This window comes from Carettochelys insculpta, chromosome 5 (genome assembly GCF_033958435.1).
Source record: "Carettochelys insculpta isolate YL-2023 chromosome 5, ASM3395843v1, whole genome shotgun sequence".
In the NCBI taxonomy this organism is placed as follows: Eukaryota; Metazoa; Chordata; order Testudines; family Carettochelyidae; genus Carettochelys; species Carettochelys insculpta.
Genome location: NC_134141.1, coordinates 19,355,292 through 19,377,276, shown reverse-complemented (window position 1 = coordinate 19,377,276; position 21,985 = coordinate 19,355,292). Strand labels below are relative to the sequence as shown.

General features: G+C 43.0%; 1 long non-coding RNA gene across 1 annotated transcript in view; it reads right to left on the bottom strand.

Moving 5' to 3' along the window:
* Positions 1 to 21,756, bottom strand: part of LOC142013166 (uncharacterized) — a 274,298-nt gene extending 252,542 nt beyond the window's left edge. The window contains exon 1 of the long non-coding RNA XR_012645572.1: positions 21,686 to 21,756. This is a non-coding gene — a long non-coding RNA (uncharacterized LOC142013166). The remainder of the gene's footprint in view (positions 1 to 21,685) is intronic.
* Positions 21,757 to 21,985: the final 229 nt, after the last annotated feature.

The following is a 21,985-nucleotide window of genomic DNA, read 5'->3' as shown; positions in this document are numbered from 1 at the left end:
AAGCAGAGCTGTAGCACATTAAAGACTAACTATTACTTACTAGTTGATGAACTTTCGTGGGAAAGACCCACTTCTTCAGTTCATATTCTAGCTAGATCCACGTCCACATCATCAGTTGACTCTCCTGCCAACCCAGTAAGCAGAAGCCAAATCCATATTCAGATACATGTCTCCCACTTAATTAACTGTAAACTTTGCCATGTGGCACAATGTCCAGGCATTTTAGGACTGTTTTTTTTTAAATACAGTAACTAATATACTCCCATTCTTCTGCAAGTCTTCATTTAGTTATTTGACTTCTCTGGGAGTCTGGATAGATGATGTATTTGTTTGGCCATTTCCTGTCCCCAATTAAGCAGCAATGAAAAAGGAGGAAAAATGAGCCCAATTCCAAATAGCCCATCACCCTCACTTCAATTCAACTGCAGTGAATTTGCCTTAAGTTTCAAAATTCAGCTAATAGCAGTGCCTAGATAATAGACTCTTTAAAAAACAAAACAAGAACATTCCATACTGAACTGATCTTCTCTGAATATTTTGTTCATGTCTTTTCAATGTTCCTTCCAGTTACCTTCCCTTGGAAGAAGAGTAGTGCCCAAGATGTATTTTATAATTTGACAGGAAGAATAAAAAGTGAAAACAAATAACCAGAGACACATTTAAAGTCAATAGAATGTAGGCTCTTATGTGCCTAAGTCACTTAAACTTAGTAACTTTTACTCGATGTTTAAAAAGCACTTTGAACATGAAAAATGCTATATTGATTAAACAGCTCCTACATCTTTCCCCAACCCTGGCTGTATATCTGTGACACACCACCTGTGTAAGTAAAGTGCTAGTGTGGCTGGTCCTTTTGTTGAAGTGCAAGGCAGTGAGAAAGCACAAGGAGCCTCCCAGCTGAGCAGACAGCATAAAGGTCAACTACCAATGCTGTCTGAACTTCCTCCTGCTAGCACCTTTCCAGGACAGAGACATGCAAGAGGGGATAGGAAGTAGAGCCCTGGCCTTGCATCCCCTCTGTACTTGACCAACAAAGCTGGCTGGCCATGCAAAGGATTATTGGCTGAGGCTTCCAAACAACAGAACCTAAAGTTTGTTAAGTGCTTTGACTCCCTTTAGAACTATATAAATAAGCATTTACCTGTCTGTGCAATATTCTGTGGTTTCAGTGGGAGACTTTTATGGCATCTTTTTCCTACCTGCTCTCAAATAGAGCACACAGATCAAGAAAGGAGGCAAGTCTACATACAAATGAAGTCCCAACTAATCGCCATTTTTGGAAACCAGGTTTTGTTAAATCAGACATATATAAACAGACACATGCTGTGTCTCTTTGGGGTCGTTTGTGCTCCTTTGGTCCCCACCTGGCACCCAGCTCTCACCTGTGGCCCCAAGAAGCTGTAGCATGCAGTGGCCACACCCTGATAAACCGCTTCAACAGGCAGGCTAAACCAGGTGAAGGTAGCCAGCAGGTCTGAAACCTGCAGTGAGATAGGGAATTGCCTATCCCAGCATGCAAAGTTGGACTTGGTGGACTGGGCGGATGAGATCATCAGCAAGATCCAATGACCAGGAAGGCAGTTCAGCAACGCTCTGTGGAGAGTGAAGGGCATGAGAAGGCACCAAAGACAGCATGGCCATCCACTGCAGCCTAGGATGTCCCAGCCGTGACAACTTTTTGTACCACTGGAACCAGGCTTCTGAGGTTGAGAGAGTGGAACTGCCCCTATTCAATGGCTTTTCCACTTTAAACATTCTCCCACACAGGTTCTTTGCACATTCATCACTTCTGTCTACCTCTGAGTCCTGCAGTGCTGACGGAGGGGCGAAGCAACAGGTGGAGGTGACCACTGGGAGTCGTAGGTCCAAACCTGCATGTAGGCAGCCTGTGGACTTTTGTTGCTCGACTGAGGCTGGGACAACAGAGGAGTTCGGCAGCATCCCAGGCGACTGAGCAGGACTTTTTAGGAACAGCACTACTCACCTTCAAAATGAGGGAGGGGACTAGAAAAAGTCTCCCAAAAATTGCTTGTCCCAACCAAAATGGCCAGCATGCTGCAGCTGGCAGTTTTACCCTCACAGCAGGCAAAAAACAGTGAAAAGAAAGATGATATTTGCAGCAGGGAACGTTCGCACCCTCTTGGGCAGGGAGAATGCTATAAGGCCTGAGAGAAGAACAGCCCTCATAGCAAGAGAGCTGGCACGTTATAACATTGACATAGCCTCCCTGAGTGAGACCAGACTGGCAGAGGAAGGATCCATCTGTGAACCAAAAGGAAGCTACACCTTGTTCTGGAAAGCCAGGCCGCAAAACGAAGACAGAATCCACAGAGTGGGACTTGCCATCAAGACTTCACTTCTGAACCAGCTTCCTGAGCTACCAACTTGCATCAGTGAGTGTCTGATCAAGCTCTGCTTCCCCCCTCAACGCCTCTCGCCACATTACAGTCATCAGCTCTTATGCCCCCACATTGACTAGCAGCAACGAAGCAAAAGAAAGTTTCTATGAGGACCTTGACTATCTTGTGAAAGCAACTCCTCCCAGTGACAAGCTTCTCCTGTTGGGTGACTTCAATGCCAGGGTCAGCAAGGACTGTAGGACCTGGAAAGGGGTGCTGGGGCATCACGGTGTTGGTCACACAAATGCCAATGGCCACCTTCTACTGAGCTTGTGTGCAGAAAACGACCTGACGATTACCAACACTCTCTTCAGGCAAGCTGATAAATACAAGACCACATGGATGCACCCAAGATCAAAAGAGTGGCACCTGATTGACTATGTCATCACTCACAGGCGGGACATTCGAGATGTTAAGATCACCAGGGCCATGTGGGGAGCTGAGTGCTGGATTGACCATAGACTCGTCAGATCAGTCCTTATGCTGCACATCACACCACTGCACCACAAGAAGCTCAAGGTTGTCAGACCCCCCTTCATCATCGGGAAGCTGCAACATACTGGTCATCATGAGAAATTCGCAGCCTGCTTTGACAAAGTGCTGATGTCCCATGGACCTGTGACTGGAGATCCAAACACAAAAGTGGGACCAGTTCAAAACCCTGGTGACAGAGTCAGCCAAGTCAACACTAGGATGGAAAAAGAGAGTTCACCAAGACTAGTTTGATGAAAATGATGAAGCCATCATGAAGAGCTTAGAGGAAAAACAGAATGCATTTCTGCTATGGCAAAACGATCAGTCCTCAAATCTCCAAACGTGATCATTTCAAACACCTTCAGAGCCAGGCACAAACAGCACTTCACAAAATGCAAGATGAGTGGTGGGAGAGTAAAACTGATGAAGTCCAATACTACCAAGATGTTCTTCAGTGCTATCAAAGCTATATATGGACCTTCAAAGCCAAGTACTACACCTCTACTGTCTGCAGATGGCATGACTCTTCTGAGGGAGAAGAACAGCATCAACAGTAGGTGGAGAGAGCACTTCAGCAACCTCAACAGACCCTCCATTGTCGACCCTGTGGCTCTAGACCAGATCCCTCAGAAAGCCACAAGAGACAGTCTGGACCTGCCCCCTACAATGGATAAGGTCAAAAAGGCAATCAGCCAGACCACCTCTGGCAAAGCCCCTGGGATGGACGGTATCCCGGTTGAAATTTTCAAAGCAGCAGGACCAGTATCACTTGAAGCCTTTCACAACATCTTGATCAGCATCTGGGAAGAAGAAACAAGCCCAAAGACTTTAAGGATTCCACAATCATCTCTCTGTTCAAGAACAAGGGCAACAAAGCTGACTGTGGCATCTCCCTTCTCTGTACTGCTGGGAAGATCTTGGCTCGAGTCATCCTCCACTGTCTGATCACCAGCATCTCAGAGGAGAACCTACCAGAGGCACAGTGTGATTGTTGCCCAGGCCGCAGCACCATTGCCATGATCTTCGCTGTTTGTCAGGTCCAGGAGAAGTGCATAGAGCAGAACTTGGATCTGTACGCTGTCTTTGTTGACTTGACCAAGGCATTTGACACCATCAGAGAAGCCCTGTGGATTATCCTGTCAAAACTTGGCTGCCCAAGAAGATTTGTTAAGCTCATACGCCTGTTCCATAATGGCATAACTGGCTTTTTTTCTTTCAAATGGCAAGTCCTCAGATCTATTTGAGATATCCAGTTATGTGAAGCAAGGGTGCTTGCTGGCCCCAGTGTTATTCAACCTCTTTTTCACGTGCGTCCTCAGCCACTCAGTTAGGGACCTGGACCATGGAGTCTACATAAAATATCAACTTCATGGGTAACTTTTTGACCATCGTCATCTGCTTGGTAAAACCAAGAGGCTTGAGAGGCTCATCCTTGAAGCCCTTTTTGCTGATGACTGTGCACTTATGGCACACAAGGAATCTGATCTCCAGCTCATCGCCAACAAGTTTGCTGATGCCACTCGCCTCTTTGGTTTGACCATCGGCCTAGGAAAGACCGAGGTACTGTTTCAACCTGCTCCAGGATCTGCTGCTCTTTGTGCTTCAAACTTCATTGAAGGAACGGAGTTAAAAACAGTAGTGGAGTTCAAGTACCTTGGCAGTGTGATAGCCAATGATGGCTCCCTTGACAAAGAAATCAATGCCAGAATCTGCCAGGCCAGCTGGCACTAGGACATCTGAGAGCACGAGCGTTGAATTAGCACAGTATCTGACAGTCCACTAAACTGCAAGTGTACAAGGCTGTAGTCCTGACTAGTCAGCTGTATGGCTGTGAAACCTGGACCTTGTACAGAAAACATAAAACTGCTGGAGCGCTTCCACACACACAGTCTGAAGTCAATACTGCACATTCGATGGCAGGACAGAGTTACAAACCTAGAAGTCCTGGACAGAGCCGGAACCACGAGCATTGAAGCCCTGATTCTGAAAGCCCAGCTTCGCTGGACAGGGCACGTCATACAAATGGAGGAGTCAAGAATCCCTAAGCAACTCTTCTACGGTGAGCTCTCCCAGGGCAAAAGGAATCAAGGTAGGTCTCGCAAGAGGTATAAGGACTGCATGAAGGCCAACATTGCTCATGCTGGTTTAAAACCAGATCAGCTAGAGCAGCATGCAAACTACCGAACAGGTTGGTGTGCTCTTGTACGACACGTGTATGACAACTTTGAAGAGCAGCAACGCATACACCTCATTGATGCTTGTGAGAAGAAGAAAGCAACAGCAGCAGCCTCACTAACAAAGCCAGGACAATTTCCTTGCCTTCCCTGTGAACGCCATGCCATTCAAAGCTTGGACTCCTCAGCCACAGGCAAGTCCACAACCGATGAGCCTGTGCAAGCTCAAGACATCATCGTCGGACACGATGGACTACCTGCTACATAAAAACAGGGATGGCCAACTAGTTAGAGACTAAGAGCCAAAATAGCTTTGGATAGAGTGCAAAGAGCCACATATTATATCATCATCTATCTACCTACAGAAATGGATAAAAATAAACATACAATACATGACTCAATCCCCCTCTCCTTCCTCAGAGCCAGGCACTCCCAGCCCACATGCTCTAACCTAATCTCCCTACCCTCCCCAAGAGCCAGGCACCCCATCCCCTCCCCCTGCCACTCTAGCGCTTCTCCCGCCACATGCTGAGGTGCATGCACACAGTGCTGGTGAGAAGTCTGGGTGTGTGGCTCCAGGCAGGAGCCACATTTCACTAGGCAAAGAGCTGCCCTTAGCTTGAGAGGTGCATTTTGACAAAAAGTTCCATTCAAACCTTCCCATCGAGTCTGGCTGCGCTTCTGACATCTAAGCCCCCAAATGATCTTGCTGGAGATTTACTCCTTCTTCCTGTACATAAGGAAGGTAGTGAGCCACCTACATCAGTGGGTCAGCAGTGCCCACTAATGTTCTTTGGTGGGAGCAGTGCCTCTGTACAATCCAACACAGTTGGACTGCTCCGTATCCATGGCAGCAAATCAAGATTCAGATATAGGAAGCAATATGTTGTTATAATAGATTTCAGAGAAATTTACAAAGATTTGTATATCACTATTGCCAACCACAGATGTTCAAAAACCAGGTTTCAGGCCACCAAAAACTAAGAGATCGGATTTTAAAAAAATTATTTTTAGAAGATAATAAATATTGCTTTTTTCCCCCCGCTTTCTGGGTTTTTTTTTTGAGCCTTTGTGGTGCACTTGTGTTGCATTTGCAACCTTGTTTTGCAAGAACAAATGCTCCAAGATTTTTAAATCCATTGCCTAAGGAGCTGGGTCTTTCAGTAAAATATCAACTATGACAAGATTCACGACAGAATTACAAGAGTTGGCAACACTCCAGTACTACTAGAAAGTGCAACAAATGCTCTTATCGCCTCCTCCAGTGGATTTATGTTAAGATCTAATGCTTATGATTTTCCCTCAAGATAAGTCAGATATGGGAAGGTTGTTTACCTTGGTACAGAACTAGAGTCATTCTGCAGCTCAGAAGATGACAACTTACCAACAGAGGCATATAGTATTATTTCCAGAGGCTTTTCAGGCTACTGCTGCTACCTAGGCATCATGTAGCAGTGAAGCGTCTCAGGCTGCTGCTACACTACTATGGTCCTGTCAGAGGGGCCGTGGTAATGAGGCAATTTGAAACAAGCTAAAGAGGTGCTGGCATGCATATTCAGTGCCTCATTAGCATAATACAAACAAACTTCAATTTTCAGATTGACAGTGAAAATGGGGGCAGCTTTGAAATAAGCGCTCTGCTTCGACATTCCCTTATTTCCGCAGAACTAATCGGAGTAAGGTAATATCGAAGCAGGGCACTTATTTTGAAGCTGTCCATCCTCAGCTGCAGCCCCCTAACTTAATTCTGCACCCCTTTACATACCCCAACCTCTACCTCCACCCCACACACTTATGTTTCTTACAGGTACTGTTATCACCAATGCCCCTGCAAGGCCCTCCCAAGGGGAATGCGAGATGTGATAGAGAATCCAGGAAGGAAAAAAGGGCATCTCATAGAAATAAAAAATGTGGTTGAAAGCCATAGCTGGTTGAAGGTAATGGGCACTGCCCAAATAAGGTGAAAAGTGGGCTTCCTTTGTGTCAAGGAGGGAGAAGTAAGACAGGAAATCCACTTAGCCCCAAGAAGGAGGATTGTTAAGACCCCTGAACCTACAGGGGGGATTCTGGGGGGAGTACTATACACTAAATAGATTAGACCCCTGAAGAAGGAAAATATGCTTTACAAACTCTGGAGGTAGCTGCTTTATTCAAAACACCAGTAAAGGTATCAAAGAAAAGTGTTCCTGCAGAGATTCATGTTGCCACACACGGGTGGGCTAGGATAGCTCCCTGCCAAAGAGCAATTGCAGACAAAGTGATAACTGGTAAAATTATTTGCATCAAATCTTGGGTTCTCGAACTTGGACTGTGTTAGATGTGTTTTTGTGTTGTTTTATCCACCTAGCCCCCTCCTTTCGCACCACTTAAATATACAATTATATTTAAGCTGGGATTTTCAAGGGAAATTGGCACAGAACCTCACTGAATTTCTTTGTAATTTAGTCCCCTAATTCCCTCAGCCTCTTTTCAAAAAATTCCAATCGGAATCTATTCTCAGAGTTGGAGAACATATTTGTGTACCAATACAATTCCAGTAAAGCCTGTGCCTATAGCCCTGGACTGTTGTGCAACTTCAAGGCTGTGCTGGCATATAGTAGATGAAAGGAGAAATATTACAAAGTTCTGTAACATTTGCAAAACAAGGGTGAAAAGGTTTGACAAAGCTTCCCTTCCTTTGATGCTAGTAATTATCTCAAGCAGGACAATTAACATTGCCCCCGCAACCCCTCCTTCAGTTCTACATATTTGATTTGTCAGTTTTTATTGCAATTTTTTTTTTTGGTCCTTTGTACTTACAAATGTCAGTCTGTATTGGAAATGTGATTGATCTGATAAAGTGGATCTGTCCCACGGAAGCTCATCACCAAATAAATCATTTTGTTAGTCTTTAAGGTTTGACAAAGTATAGCCTGAGGACTCCACAATTTTATATTTGGGTATGAAATATATATTTTATCTAGAAAGCATTTTGCAGCAGAAAACAAGAAATTAAAGTGCTCTAAAACACACATTTATATAGTTATGGAATTTTATCCCAAATGAAAAGAGTCTCCCCAGTCTGAGACAACTATAATGATTTGAACAATTGAAAGTTTCTGTGGCCACAATTTGTTTTTAATACTAGAAGATTTACCCAGCATTACTCGGGTCCTTAATTCACTTTTTTGTTTTTCAGAAAACAAAATGAAAACGTACATGCTTCATTTAAATCATTGCTCGGGGGTGGGGTTGAGGAGGAGGGGCTCAGTGTGCAGGCTGCCCCAAGGAGAGAAGACTCTCTCAGCCCTCTCTCACTGCAGCAGGTAGGGACTTGGTGAGAAATTTGTCTCAATGGCTGCTACAGCTCCAGCATGCGCCCTGGGAGAAGGGTGCATGTCCCTCAGGCGGTGCTGGTGCAGGTTTGTCTGCCCCTTGCACTCACCAGCCAGAGTGAAGAATGCAACAAACTGCACTTTCTGCAGGCTCCCTGATAGAGGTGAACAGCAAGCAACATCCTCATATGAACTGGAGATGGGGGGAAGCTTTACTCCCCTCTTTAAAGGGCGCTGTCATGCTCAGTGCTGGAACAAGCTTGGGTGCAAAAGGGTGCAGCCCCAGGCAGCCCCTTTCACCTACCTGGTAATGCTCTGTCTTTTCTGTACGGTTTTATGAGAAGCAATCCCATTCCCAGCACTTGTCATTTTTCTGGCCCAACCCAGCCCTTACCTTGCTGTAAATTATGATAAAAGAAGGCTGTATATCAAATTGGTGGTCCTAGCTCTTACCCCTTAGGAGGAGTTCTTTAGCAGTCAGACAACTTAAATATCTAGTAGATAGGGGTGCCTTTGCATCAAAAACTTGTGCCCACGTGGCTAACAGACCCCCTTGCTGCTGTTACACAGAATGCTTTCTTGGAGAAATTCTTACAACTCTTGTATCAATAATTATCTGTACACCACTTAGGTGATTCCCCAGAAAAGGCCTATTCCCCACTTAAAACCTATTTAAGGTCTTGAACAGATGTAACTTTAATCAAAGATAAATTTGTTTAACATGCACATTGGGTTTCTCAGTTACCCTTTTCTGAGAGAAGCTGGGTTCACATTCTGTATTAGGTGACAAAATAAAACACTCACTAATCCAGCCATCTTATTTTATCATAGCTCAATTCCTGGCTCATTTGCATTATACAGAGTTTGGGCCTCTTGCATTCAGAGTCCATTTTTAGGCTGGGTCAGAATTATTTAAAGAAAAATCATTCCTGCAGAGGATTAAGCTAAACTGACAAAAGTCTTAGGGGAAGTGTGTCTAGTCTATGCCTAGTTCTAGTCATGGACTTAGTTCTCTCTTTCTTTCTTAAATACTAGAAGTCCTCTTCAGGATTAAATAGAGTCTTACAAAGCCAAGAGTTTTTCTTTACCTGAAGCCTTCACTTGCAAGTGGAGTATATCTAATGCCTCTTCTTCAGTGCATCATTTATTATAGAGCTCGGCACATGTTGCAACTCGGCTTTCAAAAGGCAGCTGCTCTCAAGGCCCGTATTTCATTCCATGATACCATTAATTGGGTTATGAGTCAGAGCCCTAATGAAGACAAGTTATCATGTCTCAATGCAACTGTTCTGTCAGAGACACAAAACCCACAGAGGGAGGGAATTCAGGCAGCCTTGCATTGTTTTATCAGGCATACAAGGTCAGCAGATAAATGGTCAAAACCATAGGATGGTTCTGTGGGACTGCCTCATTGATTTTTGCTGTCTCAAATGGACATTAGATGTCTCTGAAGCTTTAATAGTGAGGACTGTATTAAATAAAGCTCTATAAAGAAGAGGCACAAAGACAGGAGCTGATAAACGTATATCAATAGTCTAAACAGTATTAAAAATAATTGCTTGCAATCTCAGCTTGTCCATGCTCTAAATTACACAAAACTATTGGAAAGCATTTCCACAATCTCTACTGATGGGTGAACCTCATGTGGTCTGGAGATTTAGTTCATAGAAATAAGAGATCAAATACCACATTCAAATTTTATCTGAATTATCCATATCTTTGGTCTGAAAAATTCAGATGAATTTTTCTAAGAATAGGTTTGCTCACGAGGTTTCTAGTACATTCAGCTTTTAATTGGGCTAGAAATCTTGAGAGAATAGCCAGTCTAACTGTATTAAACACCTCCTTCGCTCTTCTCAACCAGAGTCCAGGAGTACAAAGGTACTTGGAAATTAAAACAGAGAACAGTTATGTAGAATTTTTGGAATTTAACCTTTTCTTAATTTTGGGTGCATGTAGAGGGGAAAAAAAGGAAGTAGCATCAAGAAAGACTCTGTTGAAGGGAATAATAAACCATCATAACACACAAGCTTGTACTGTATACCTCTATAATTCCTCCTCTCAAAAGCACTTAATAAACCCCAATATATTTCTATTAATGCCTCTTCCAGATGGCGTTGGGGATATATTGCATCACTAACTTAGGATGGAAAAAGGTGCACAGATACAAGCTGGAGGACTGATGGATGCACACATGCAAAATCCTGTTTGCCCAATTATAGTGGGAATCAGATAGGGAGATAGTTTCCTTGAACACAAATCTAGGCCTTTTTCTAGCCAGCACTGTGCCCAAAGATCTCTCGCTCTCAGCTTTCTCTGCAGTATTTCTTTTGTTGCCTGCTGCTCTGTTGCTTTCTTGTTGGCTGCTCTTGACTTCAGAGAGCCTATCTCAGCTGCTTTTCCAGCTGTGCTACATTGTTTATGATCTGGGTTATGTCTTCTATTGTTTCAGCTGTAACAAATAGAAGAACACTTAACTGCTCCCTCATTTAACCTGAATCGAAGGTGGCTATCACACCTAACAGTTTCACAGAGATTTGTGACTTTCCATACATCAAGACCTACTCCCCGAGAGCTGTTCAATCTCCAGCACAATACATGTAGTGAAACATCTAGAAAAAGCTGCCTATATATTACTCAAACATCTATTATGAGAGGGAAAAACCCAAAAAAAAAACAAAAAACCAACCCACGAGTCCAATTATTTTCAACTTTATTGAAGTATCACTTCCATTAAGCAACATAAAACAAGTTTCATTTAACAAACCAGCAATCATGTAGCACTTTATAGACTAACAAAATATTTTATTAGGTGATGATCTGAAGAAGTGTTTCCGTCCCGTGAAAGCTCATCACCTAATACATTATTTTGTTAGTCTATAAAGTGCTGCATGACTGCTGGTTTGTTTTGTTAGAATATAGACTAACACGGCTACCTCTCTGTCACTAAATTTAATTTAGTAAATTTAGACCACATGGTGTTAAAGTGTGATCTATCCTACAGCTTTTACAATTGCTACTACAGTGGAGAGTTAGGGCTAAACAGCTTGCTTGGTAGTTAAGACCTGACTATATTCATGTTAATCAGTCAGGTCTAATACAAATGTTTTCTAATATTCATTTACAAATTGCTATTTCCATGAATCATCTTTAGACTAAGATATTTCCGGCAGGAACTGGCTTCATTTTGTTGTAACATATCGTCGGCTAGCCTCAATGTCTTTGACAACGCTACAGAAGACTCTCAGATTTAGAAATACCGGAGTTACGAAGCAAATACCTCATGTGGAACCAAAAGCAGCAATCAGGAAAAAGCAAGAACATAAATAACCAATACAGTCCAGTGTTAAACATAAACTGCTAAAAAAAAGGGAGTTTCCAAAAAGATTTGGCACAGCAAGGAAACTGCTTCTGCGTGTGTTTCATGTGAATTAAGATGGTTAAAAATAGCATTTTTCCGCTGACGAGCAAAGTTTCATTAAGTTAATGTTCAGTTGTAAACATCTGAAAGACCATCCACAACATTTTATTCAGTTATGAACATTTCAGATTTATGAACAACTTCCATGCTGAGATGTTCATAACTCTGAAAGTACATCTACATTTCCTTGGAAGATCAAACTGCTCAGGATCAATCTTTGGGGGCACCATTTCATGCATGCGTGAAACGATGTTCTCTGGGGTCAACATCAATCCTGTAACTCCTTGCAAGCTACAAGGATTAAGCAAGGTCGACAGGAGGAGCTCTCCCATCAATCTCCTTCTGTGGAGACAGCCATGCAAGCAGACAGCTGAAAAGCAGATTTTAGCTATGCAATTGGCTTAGCTAACGTTGCGTATCAGCCATCGCCTGCTACCTTTAGTGTTGACATAGCCTAAGTTTCTACTGTTTACTCACTAAGATATGTGAGAGATACTTGAGGGCATTGGCAGAAAGCACTTTGACTTGTTTTCACAGGTTTGTCTAGGGGAGGCCCCAGATGATATATGCTTGCAAAATGAGGAGACTGAAATGGCCTGAGATCCCAGTATTTACCACCATCATGTAAATAGTAAGTATACCTTGTGAGGTATCATGGTATAAGTCTTGATCTGCTAAACATTTACACCTCATTGTGTGTGACATTCTGAAGTATGGCTATATGTGCATTAATGAAACGTTGTGAATTTCAAGAACACCCAAAAGCTGCCTTTCCAGTACAACAGTAAGGATGCCAAACATCTTTAATGGCTCATTAGCCCCTCCCCTGGACCTTGGAGTAGCAATTCTGGACCATGCCACTGAAGAGGTGGGGTGGATTGCCCCCATATTCATTGAAAGTGGCATGATGACTGCAGGAAGGTGGATAAGGCCCCATGTGCACATATTACCTATCTAACCCAGTATACACAACTCACATTGGAAAGCAGGTGAGGGATGATAAGCTATGTGCTCCTTTCTCTACACTGAGGGGCAGGGTGAATTTTTATGAGCCTCTGCTGTGCAGATCTTTCTGCAGTATTATTTTAGGTTTTTCCCCAAAAGGAGTGTGCGCAAGAGTGCTGGATGACTCCTCCCACACAGAGCTGGTGTGGGCCTACCTGTTGTGTGTTGCAAGAGGCCTGAAAGCCTAATTCATTAAAGCAGCAAGAAGGAATCCAGGCTGGTGAAGCAGGAGAGGGTTGGCGAAACTCCAATACATCAGGGGGCATCCTTGAAAGTGGAGGCGGGGTGGGCATCCAAGTCCTCAGAGAGGAAGTAGACCACAACCACAGAGAAAATAATTGCTAGGCTACCCCTACACTACAAGATCAGTTTGAATTTAAGGCAGTTAGCTCGATATTACAACATGACTGTCTTCACTGTAAACACCATTAGCGCGACTTAGGGAGCACTAATATTGGTACCATAATATCGTCAGAACTGGCTGGGTGTAGCATCAAGTTCAAATTTAGAAGTCTGAATAAAGGCCGGTGTGGAAATGCCTTGTCTTAAAATCAAATTTATTAGCCTCCAGAAGTGTCACACATGTAACCCATAATGCCCCACAGTGCTCCGCTCTGGCTGCTGCTCTCCAGGCGTGCAGGAATTAGGTAACAGGAAGACCATGAATTTCAATTCAGGCCCAGGAAGCTACTTCTACTTGGTTAATTTTACACGGAAGTAGCCTCTCATGGTCATGTGTGATTAAAACAAAAAAATAAGAATGACACTTCACTTTTCCATGCATGGACAAATCTTAAGGATTGTGACTGGAGAATGATTTTACATTACCTGTATAAAATCTCTTATTTAAAAAAAAAACTAATTTATAGTCTCAATAAATATGTTCTAGTTATCTATCCATCTTTTGTACTTGTAGGGCTGTCGTCATGGTAGTATCTCAATGCCTAACTCCAATTCTATTGCAATCATCTTACGAAAGTTAGAGTACATTCACGTTTAAATCAACACTTAACTGAGTAAGTGATTTAGGTAAACTTGATGGTAAAGAGCTTGATTTGACTCATAATATTTCTTGGCTTACCCTTGCAGGAAACTGATGTTTTGCACAAAGAGTGCTTGACATAGCAAACAAGCACACTGTGCAACACTGAAGGGAATAAACTTGAAAGTGACAGAGAGCAAAAGGCATAATTAGCCAAGGCAAACTGTTCTGTTCATTTGGTGATTACAGTGGCTTTAAAGACTTATATTTAGTGAGTACAAGACAATTAAAATCTCACTTGGTTTCCTCTGTGAAACTAAGGCACTTCCCCTTTCCTCTCTGTGACAGTCTATCCCTTTAATACCGTGTTAGCTCAAACTAGGCACACACCAGCTGAACTACTTAGTCCACAGGGAGGTGGGGAAAAAACAACCCAACATGATTATGCATTTACCTTAGCATTGAGTTGCAATGTGCAAATAAGCAAATAGTTTAACGATTCTGAACGGGGGCAATTTCTTTCAGGTTCAAGTATCAGTTTGCTTGTTTTGCTGCTGCTAATCACCTCTTAAACAAACAATTGCTTTATCTATGTACTGTGCCTCATTTCACTTTCAAATTATGTGTGTGTTTTGCTCCTAACAGCTTATTATGATCTATAATTAACAATTTTACTGAAAGCAGAGCCTTGCATTGAAAAAAAGAGCCCATGTGCTAGAGGGGAAATACTTTCAACAGAAAGGCTCTGGTTTAATAACAAAACTGACAACTTCAAGGGGCGTGCCTGCATGCATGTGTGCCCTTGAGTACTAGCTCCATTGTGCTCGTGGCTTCAGTACTGGTACTTAATTAAAGCAGAAACACCAGCACTTAGAAAACCAGTTTTACTTGTAAGCACTGGAGAGCTTTGTAGGGACCCAGAACTCTTCCTCTGATGTGTATTAATAGCACTTAGGTTTATGTATCAAGAAATAGACCCTGTCCCCTGAGTGGACAGAGATTTACGACACAAATGGGCCAAACAGGTTCCAAAACTTCAGGTGCTTGTAATTTTGGATGGTTTGAAAACTCCGTGGATGGGGGCATTTCAATGCCACCATGTTCCACACTGCATGGCAGTATTTTCATTCTTCTCAATGCCATTTCTCATCATACCGTTCCTGAACACACAGTTATTGGGCATGGGTTTGTGGCGTCTGCAAAGTAGCACGCGTCCTTCTTGCCAGTGTTTTGCCGGATAGGTACAGTATTTCATTTTTGCCCTATATTTATTTTCACACCCCATCTTGTGATCTTCTAAACAAATAAGTGTGCAGATACTCAGCCACCTATAGAATTCACAGTGCCAGATTTCATCCAATTTAAATCAAATTGCTTATGCTGCAATATCTACCTGAACTCCTCAAACCATAGTCCGAGTATGAAGTGCGTATCTCATAGCACAATTACGTCCTCATCCATAGATGGACCTCCTAGGTTCTAATGCACTACAGATAATAACAGCAAGAATATGGAGGCTACAGTCTATCAGTCAGTGAAGGAGACAGCATTATATGTATTTTGGGCCCTTTGGATTCTGAAACAAACTATTTCCTATGCACCGTGCATTCCTGGAGACTGATTAAATCCAACCCTACTTGAACTACTAGTGTGAGAAAACTGAAAATAAAAGACTTAATAGACTGTTGCCGAAATATTTGCATGTGTGTTCACTATTAACAATATTAAATGTGTATTAAATACATTTTATATATAAATACATAGATACTAAATATTATTAGAACAGACATTACTTTTTTCATACAGCTTGAAACTCTCTAGTCCAGTACCCTTGGGACCTGACCAGCACCAACGCAGAGAATTTGCGGAAACACAGGAGGCAAATGTTGTCTACCAGCATTGCCAACACCTGCACTGCTTACTGAGCTCTTAGAAGATTATTTAGGGGTAAATTAGAGTTCAACAACGGCAAAGAACCCTGAGAACCAGGACGGGTGGCTGTAAACAAACTTTATGAGACTATGGGAAACTTGGCTACACCCATGATAAATAGACATCTGGCTAACTAAAGTCATGTTGGACCCTGGATGATGTCAGATGAGAGAGTGCCAGATTATAGAAGTTCAGTCCGTACCAATTTGCTGGAAAAAGCAAAAGCAATTTAAAAAAGGCATGTGTCGGTGGGGGGAATTCTAAAGTAACCACTAAAACTCAAGAAAAGTTTTCAAAATAATTCCATATGCTTTTTCTGCCCTTTGTTACAAAGTTCTCATGGGAAAAAAAAATACCTGCAGGGCAAAACATATTGCGACTTAAATAGCATTCATAAGATTCCTTGATTAAAAAAATCAATTTGTCAGATCAATTTTTCTTAAACAAGTTCATCATACTCTGGAGCAATGAGCCAATCAATGGGGAATGTTTTTCAGCCACTTTGCAGCCATCCCACTTCAGTAATTGCTAGAATTTCATATTGACAAGTGATAGGATGCTTTGAAGGCTGTATTGATCTGTTAGCCTGTAGTGCTACAAGGCAGTGCCGTAACAATAAAGATATATTCCCAGCGGGCCTAGGGCTGGAAATCAAACAGGAGGTAAGCTGTTACATTATGTATTTGACCCTAGAGGTAGTTCAAGAGTGCAAGGCTTTTGGCTTTATTTTAAGCCACAAAAGGAAGGGGGTGGGGCATCTTCTTTTCATTGAAGAAATGGGGTCTGTGTGGCTCACAATGACCATATGTGCCTGACATACAGATGCCAAGAAAAATATATCTGGAGTCATAGAATTCTAGAATTGCAGGACTGGAAGGGAACTTGAGAGATCATCTAGTCCAGTTCCCTACATTCGTAATAAGCATGAGTATTAACTAGCCCAGTGGTCTCCAACCTTTTTAAGCACAAAATCACTTTTTGAATTTAAATGCAATTCAGGACTGACCTTAAATGCAAACTCCCACCTCCTGCCTCCCTCCCCATCCCTTCTGTCTGGCCCTGCCCCACATCACCTCTTCTCTGAGGCCCCACCCCCCCACCCTCATCCTTGCTTACTTTCACCAGCCTGGGGCAAGGGGTTAGGGATGCACACTCTGGTCTTGGGCCAAGGAACTTGGAATGTGGGAGGGTCTCTGGGCTGACCCTGGGGCAGGAAGCTGGGGTGCAGGAGCAGGTTCAGGGTTAAGGCTCTGGGAGGGAGGTGGGAGTACAGGGGGCCTGAGGGCTGTGGTAGGGGATGGGAGTGCAGTATGGGGTTCCACTTTCTTCTGGCATCTCCCATGTGGCAGTATAGTGTGGCTAAAACAGGCCCCCCACAACCGTGGCCTTCCACCACTCCTGAAACCAGCCACCTGTCTAGCAGCTGCTCCTGAGGGGAGGGGCAGGCGACTCCCCTTGCTGATCCCCTCCCTCTCCACAGATACCACCCCTGCAGGTCCCATTGGCCTTGAGTCCCTGCTCCCAGGAAATAGGAGCTATGTGGCAATGGCAGCAATGTGTTGGCTGCTCCCAGCAGCAGTGCAGAGCCAGGGCAGGGGGAGCCGGCTTTAGCCCTGCTGCACTGCCAGACTGTTAGTGGCCATCAAGCCCGATTCCGGGAGATTCCCTGTCAGTTTTCCCTCTAACTGCTTCCATTCACACGCAAATTAATTTTGTTCTGTGAGCCAGGAGGTAACGTGCAGATTTGCACCATCAGGAGAAACTAAAAACCTAGCTTTTTTTTAAAAATTACCCCCATGGGGATAACTGACTCCAGCCATGACAGGTTAGGTATTTTAGACCTTGTTACTCAACAAATTAAAGTTAAGGCATAACAGAAATCAAATTTTATAAAATGCACAGACCAGTAAAACACCTAAAGCAACACACTTTGAAAGAAGCAAAACAAGTAATAACACAAGTACGTGTTGGGTTGGAAGGTGAATGTAAGACAGACAGACAGAGAGACTGTGTGAAAGTGTCAGAGATGTGCACTGCCCCTTTAAATATGCTGAGCATGTTCAGCCATAGAAGCAGCTGCCAGAGAGCTCCCTCTGTCCCAAACCCTGTTGTATCCCCTGCTGCTCCAGGGACACTGAATAGAGGTGTAGTGGGATGGGGGACCCCTTGATATCACCCACCTCTCCCTGCCTCCCTCCCTCCCTCATCCTGCACAGCAAGCAGAAAGCTCCCGGAGGAAGGACAGCTGCAAGGGAGAGAGCAGGAGCAGCATGACACTGCGGGGAGAGATAACTGAAGTATCAGCACTTGATAGCCTCCTGGCCCAACCTGATCAGGACCATCTGTTAGAAGCTCCAAGATCAGCCAGTAGATCCTAATTCACTAATTGAAGATGACTGAGGTAGAACATACCTGACAAGTGTATGACTAACCAGTTCTTAATCGCCAATGATGGAGTTTCCACAACCTCCTTGAGCAGCTTACTCCACTGCTTAATGACTCTGACATGACGATCTTCATTAATATTGCACCCCCACCCAGGAGTATCTGGCCCAGGCTGGGGAAGATAGTGACCAACCAGTGGACTAAATTTAGGGACGAATCCTGATTATGTGTCACTTGATGTAGGTCTTCACTTATGCACAATGACAACCCTGACAGGTAAGGTTTTTCCTAATGTGTGACCTAAGCTACCTTTGCTGCTACTTAACCACATTGCTTCTTGCCCTCTCTCTCGATACCATTGTGTTCTTTTTATAAATGTTCATAATTAACAACTTGAGGTTTGCAGATGATATAGTCACCAGGGAAGATGAAGAGAAACTGGCTAGAATGGTGCAGGTGCTGAACAAAGCAGGGAAGCAGTACATACTGATTAGGAACATTGATAAAACAAAAACAATGTTATTTGGAGATATGGAAGTAGAAAGGAAGATCAGTATAGATGGGATCGAACTAGCAAACAGGAAAAATTCACATATCTGGGGAGCAACATAAACATAACATATGATCTAGACTGTAAGGCCGTTTCTACATATGCCACTTTCTTTGAAAGTGGCATGCTAATAAACGTCCCAAAATATGCTAATGAGGCACAGATGCAAATTCTCCATGCCTCATTAGCATAAGGTCACGTGATTTGGAGTCTGGAAGATGTTCTTCCAGACTCCAAAATGCCATTTAGAAGCACGGCCCCTGGGGGGGCATCTTCCAGAAGGAAGTCCTTCTTCCGGAGGCCCGTTCTTCCTGAAAATTTTTGGGAAGAAGGGGCCTCCAGAAGAAGGACTTCCTTCTGGAAGACCCCCAGCAGGGGCTGTGCTTCAACACCGCATTTTGGAGTCCTGAAGAACGTCTTCCGGACTTCAAATCACGTGACCTTATGCTAATGAGGTGTGGGGAATTTGCATCTGCACCTCATTAGCTAGCGTATTTCAGGCCATTTATTAGCATTGAAAGTGGCATGTGTAGAAACGGCCTAAGAAGGAAATAGTAACTAGAATAGCGAAAGCAAGACCAGGTTTGAAGGCTATGGATAAGATCTGGAAAAGCAGAGCCATTAGCTTAGGAACAAAGCTGAGCATCTTAAAAATGAGAGTATTCAGCAGCATCTTGTACGGATGTGAGACGTGGGTGATAATGAAAGATTTGAAGAGACTTATATTGGTGTTCGAGAGAAGTTGTTATAGAAACATCCCGAGAATAGGATGGATGCAGAAGGTCACCAGTAAGGAATTCTATAGGAAGATACAGCTGAAAGAAAATCTTCTGCAGAAGATTATACAACAGAAGTTACAGCTATTCAGGCATATCTGCGGAATGAACAACAAGTGAAAAGTCAAGACCCTGGTATTTGTCATAATGGATGGTTAAAACAGGAGAGGCAGGCCTCACAGAGAATGGGCAGATGATACAGTAGATTGGTCCGGTGCTAGTCTACAGAAACGACACCACACCGGAAGGAAATAGTGAGGGAGGCATCAGTGAGGAAGGAAGGGAAATAGTGAGGGAGGTATCAAACACCAATGGGAGCTGAGCCCATGGTAGTTGATGATGATTCTTACGTGTTCCTCAGCCTGTGAGAATAGGGCAAGAATTCACTCCTGTATAATAATTAAAAAAAAAAAAAAAACGAACACCACTTCCCTATCTGTTCCTATAGATGAAAAATTATTTGCCTTGTAATGATTGTAAGAGAGCTGTACTCAGCATTTATACAACCTACTAGCTCAGCAGGTTATCATAACATTAACATGAAATATAATACATAAAACACTATAATGAACTGAGCCTTGATTTCATAGGGGATTCTTGGTTATATAGTCAGGTTGCATTAGCCGTCACAAGTCAGAGTGCAGATTCCATCAAACGTAAAAATTTAGATCTAATGTTGGTGTGTGCCAGTACATATACACATTTGCACTGTTTAAAACAGAGAGTCTTTATTGAGGGCAATTTATATTCTTGATTTCTGCAGACCTCATAAATTTAGGGTGAAAGCAGCACCAAGGCAATATGCCCAGAAACATCACAAAACAATGCCACTTGGACATGTAAGACTGAGTTAAACCTCTGTCCTACTGTAGGTTCCTATTGGAACCAATAAGGCGTTGCCATTAGCTGATTTACAATGCTTGCCAATCTCATTGTATTCTGACAGCATTAATGCAGTATATATAGTACAGCATAAAATGCTAGTCTAGGATGGACCTTCCTGATTCAGCTCTCTCAGGACCTTACCAATCCCAAAAGCAAGAAGTTGTCAGACCAGGGGAAGTCCCCTGCCACCAGAAGCCCAGCCCATTGCCCCTCCACACCACTGGCTCTGCTTTGGGCTTTTTTTCCCCAAAGGAACCCGTCTACACGGCTGGCTTTTTCGCCTCCCCCCCCCCAAAAAAAAAAAGCACTTCTGGAACACAATCACATGAAAGTATGCAAATGAAGCATGAGTTATTTAAATCTGCACCTCATTTGCATTTTCAATCAGCCATAGTTGCATGCCCCTTCTGAAAGGGAGGGGCTGTGTAGACACAGCTTATGAGTGTATCTTTAAAATACTAGTTTCTAAATTGCAGGAGCAAGTTCAGCATAGCTGTGCCTCTGTCGTCATAGCTCAAGTGTGACAAATAAGCCAGCAAGAAATAATCATCATTAATCACTAACTGCATTTAGTAACCTTTAAAGGTACTAAGTGAACTGGAGTTGTTTCTGTCCAGCTTGCCAATGGTTAAAATGAAATGCTTCGTAGATTTCAGGAAAAATTGGATACGCATGGCAGCACTACAGTGGGCACATGCCTGATATTTACAAGCCAAAGACAGATATGAAAGAAGCCGGGTATCTGTCTAAGATTTATTATATCTCATTGTTAGAAGTGTTAATAGAAAGCAGAAAAGAATAATTATTGGTATCCTGAACCAGGTGCACAGAAAAATGGCGAGAACCAGGACTGGCTATCAGACCTCCTAGGTTCTGTTCTTATCTCTGCCCTTGATTTCCTGGGTAACTTTGTGTAAGTCATTCCATTCACAAAATGGATATCATAGAACATTACTTACCTGGGAGGTTTTAGAAAAGACGGAAAATGAGCTAAGTAAAACGGATTCATTCTTATGTTAAGTTACTTTTTTGACTGACTCTTTTAAACAGATGTCATCCTCTCTCAGATGTTAATTGAAGCACTATTAGTATTAATAGTTTTTATTTTTCAAAAGGAACAGTTGCCCTTCAGAAGGCAGAAGTGTTTTATACTCACATGACATTCTTTAAGCCAAGTGTGGCAGCTCATGACCAGGGAAAATTAGTGTCACTTTAAGTATTAATTTCTGGAGATAATAAATAGTGCTCTCAGTCCAGCGCAAAGCCATCAAGAAAGGGGACCAAAAAATACATGCAAGAAGTGCCACAAGCTCAAGATCACTGATAAGCTGGGTCCTATATTTCAAATCACTGAACTAATTTGTTACCAAAGGCTTGTCTATACTTACCAGGAGAATGATTTTGCGCCTCTGGTAAAGATATGCAAAAATCGATCTCTCCGGGGTCACTCCAATTCCAGTAACCTGCTTGTTGCACCCAGCCCTTCTGGTTAACCCTAGGCAAGTAACCACAACACACCCCTTAGTCCTAGATTTCTCCAAAACCATCTCCCCTAAAATGTCCAGCCCTCTCCTGCAGCCTTCAGGGGAGAAATTAAACCTTTGGCTATTTTAAAGAGACAAAAGCATGGCAGTGTGTTGCTTTACCTGGAGTTAGCAATCACTTCAGGTCAAACATAGTACTGGATT